The sequence below is a fragment of the Octodon degus genome, unplaced genomic scaffold, assembly GCF_000260255.1.
Source record: "Octodon degus isolate 3935 unplaced genomic scaffold, OctDeg1.0 scaffold00082, whole genome shotgun sequence".
Lineage (NCBI taxonomy): Eukaryota > Metazoa > Chordata > Mammalia > Rodentia > Octodontidae > Octodon > Octodon degus.
This window is the reverse complement of record NW_004524658.1, coordinates 12,371,949-12,375,915: the sequence shown is the minus strand read 5'-3', so window position 1 is coordinate 12,375,915 and position 3,967 is coordinate 12,371,949.

Below are 3,967 nucleotides of genomic sequence, written 5' to 3'. Positions count from 1 at the left end.
GCAAGTTCAAGCCCAGCCTGGAGTACTATACATAGCTAGACCCTACTATCTTTAAAAAAAAAAAAAAAAAACTTGAATTATGTGTAAGAGAATATTCTTTACATTCATATAGGACTTAAGTACTTAGGAAGAGTGCTGATTAATGCCTTTAAGTTTATAGAGTATTTAAGTGTATAATTTAAATGTAAATTAGAAGCTACAGAACATTTTTTAAAACTTTCTTTTAGAAATGAAAATGAAGCAAAATACATTACTTCCCTAGATCTGAGACTGTTTTTCCTTTGGGGATGTATGTTACTACCAGATTTTAATTCAACTATAGTTTATTCTTTAGGTTAAGTTGAACTCATTTTACATTAATGAAAGCAAAGTAACATTAGTGGAACTGTCTTCTAAAGACGCTTTTCATTCTGTCCTGGAAGGGCACAGATCAGTTTAATTATGTTCCTTATTCTTACCTGTTCTTGAAGCATTTTTTAAATGTTTTCATTTAAATGGTAGTCCTGTACATTCCATGGCAGGGATTTGTCTGTTTCATTTACTGCTGTGTATTTGGCTTGTGAATTAGGACAGTGCCTGGCACATAGCAGGCACTTAATGAATAACTGTAAAATACTGATCCATGCACTCATCCACCATTCATGACACCCACTTGTATTAAAGGGCTAAAACACATCGTTGCAATAAAAACAGGAACCCACAAATCTAGTCATAATTGAGGTATGCCTAAAATGATATACAATGATTCTGTCTTAACTGTTATTCAGAAGTGTCTAAAAACTTCTTAATGAGAGCATAGAATGAGTTCTAAGGTTAAAACTAATCATTTGGGGGTATTTTTAAATTAAGGGTGATGTTACTGTGCAGGTGCTGTACTTGAGCTATTTAAAGGTGAGGTGGAAAGAAAAAGACATTTGCTCTGATTACTTACACATTTAACCTTCTATCCTCTTTACATGGCCTCAGTTCTTTAAAAATCATAGTTTTCTTAAGGTTGCTTCATAAAGACTGAGTTGACTGTCTGGTTCCAGGCCACCACATTCACTGCTGGCAGTGGGGTAATTGACTGTTAATAGTTTACCCTGAGTGAACCTGATGTCTCTGTTTGGGAAAAGCTAGCTAACCACCCCTAACACCCCCTATTTACGCCCAAACCAAGCCATTTCTTGATGCTATTCTGTTGTTACTTGCATTATCTTAAGTGCATTGTTTATAAATGTTTTTGGTCCTGCCTGCAAACATTTTTGGTGTTAGTCTTATCCACCTCTACAACTGAACTGAGTGCTGTCCTGAAAGGTGAGTAAGGAAGAAAGGTTTTGATTTTCCATGTTTGTAATTACCAAATTTTTCACATTTGTATATTGTTTACCTGATGTAAAGAATCTTAGTTACATAGTTAGACCTTTCGTAAATAAATGGAATTAGAAAAAAATGACTCTATAAAGAAGCTGGATTTGTGCCGATTTTTCTTCCAGCACCCTTCAGAAGCTCATAAGTTGTTTACTGCTCATGTCTTGTTTCCTCAGTGTAATACCTATTATTCTTGATAAAAGGTGGAGCTTTCCCTCCATAAAGGTAACACCCAACGCCTTCATGCATTTGTTTCTCTCTTCAGATTTTTTTTTTTTTTTTTTTTTTTGGCAGAACCAGGTATTGAACTCAGGCCCTTGTGCTTGCCAGGCAAGCACTTATTCTACTGAGCCATCTCCCCAGCCCAGATTTCTTAAAATAGATGCAAGAAGGTGGAAATCTGTCAGGTTAATACTTTTGTATGAATTATACTGATAAATGCATCTTTAGGTATTTCTGATAAATACTAGGAAAGCAGCATAGTAGATCTAACACTTGTCAGTAGTAAACAGGAGCTAAAGCTGATTACTATGCAAGTATCACCCAGCGTAGTTAGATAATTCTGTGGAGAGCTCAGTACGTTTTTCAGTACAAGAAAGCAGAGTGCAGCGATGGGCATAAAGTCCTATTATATGCTGAACAAAGAAGTGGTCAATGCAGTGAATTTTCACACCTGGGAACAAGGGTATGTAATTAATTGGAGGTAAATGGTAAACAAAAACATGCTACGATGAGACAGCTATCTTAGCAATGGCGAATGCCTGTGAAGTGGTATGCACACTTGTAATTAGCTACTGGGAAGACGAGGCAGGATTTAGGTTCAAGGCTGGGGGCCAACCTGGGAAAAACTGACCCCTTAGAAAAATGTTAGAATATACATAGCTTACACAGGAGCCTACGTTCAGTTCCTAACACTTGGGGGGGGGGGGTACTAACGTATAAAATGCCCTGTCTTTTATGTATTTACTGATTTTGCTTTTGAGAGGGTCTCACTATGTTCTAGTTCAGGCTGGACTGGAACTCATGGGAATCCTGCCTTGGTCCCCTAAGTGCTGGGATTGCAGGTCTCTGTCATTGTGTCTAGCTCTTTAAAGAACCATATCTGCCTCATTTAAGACTACTGCTATTGTTTGGGTTTGTAAATACTCTAAATTTGTAGCATATTAAAGACCACCAATTTTTTTTTTTACCATTAAACACTTGTACAAAACATGGGATTATCACTAATTGCAGAATGTAACATTTCTCCCCTTTTACATAAAAAACTTTATCTACTTACATAACTTGTGTATTAAAAAGTGCATTCATTGAATTGGGAACATAGCCCCAATGCTTGTACAGCCTCTTTCATCTTAAAAGGTCTGTGACCCTGGACAAGGCATATCATCTTATTTAGTTGGCAACTGTAAAGTATGCACAGTTGTCGGGGCAGCATAATTTATTGCAATAGTCCCTTAGCTGATTAGCTACCTGGAAGATTTTTTTTAAATAAAATTTTTCTTGCTTCCAGAAACCATTGCTAACCAAGATGGCTGGCAGGTGTGGGTGCAAAACATGACAGAATTTGTACCACAGCCTAATTAAAGTTGAGGTATGATAGTATACACCTGTAATCCCAGCACTAGTAGGCTAAGGCAAGATTCTAAATCCATCCAGGCAACTGTGAAGTGGGGAGACAGTGTCTCAAAAAGTGGGGGGAAGGCCTGGCATATAGCTTACTGATAAATCCCTGCCTGGGTTCAGTCCCAAGTACCACAAATTTTAAAAACCCTAATTGAAACATTGGGATAGCATCTCACAAAAAAAAAAAAAAAAAAAGTGCTATTTTTTAGAAGCAGTGTTTATAGGATTTTTTTTTTTTTGCTCCAAATGCCTTCAGGGCAGGTTTGGCTGGCTTGAGTTGTGGGGATCTAACCACAGCAACCTGAGCCTGACTGCTTTGTTGACGCAGCCACTGAGCTAAAGGGCAGGCCCCCAAAAGTGTTTATAAACTGGATTTTAAAGACATCTCTTCCAAATGCTTTTTTTGGCAGTCCATTCCACAAACAGGTTGTCAAGACTTTTAACAGGAAGCCAAAGTGACAGTTCTATAGTTGCAGCTATTCAGAAGGCTCAGACAGGAGAATCACTTTTGCCCAGTTGAACACCAGACAGGACAGCGTATCAACAAAAAGGGGAGTTTGTAGAAGGAGTAGCTTTTGCTAACCTTTACCAATTGATTCTGGATTCTGAGTTCAACAAGCATTTATTTTATTTTGTCTTTTTTTCTTTTAGCTTTTTAATTTTTTGGTGAACCCAGCGTCTCCCACTTGCTGGATAAGCATTCTACCATTGACCTAAATCCCCAGCCCCAAGGCATGTGTTTCTAGAGAAGGAAGTCTACAAAGAACTGCTAAAAGTCCCTGCAGTGTGCTTTGAAAGATTACAACGTATTACAGAATAGTAGTGTAAATAGTTTTATTTGTTCAGATGGTGTGAAGAGACCAAAAAAGTAACATGAATTGCTTTTATAAAACATCTAATATTGGTAGGAAGCAGGCCCATTAATAGACAAAACAAAAGAACACGCCAACATTACTGTCTATTTATTCATTAATAAATAGGCAATTATTTTAAT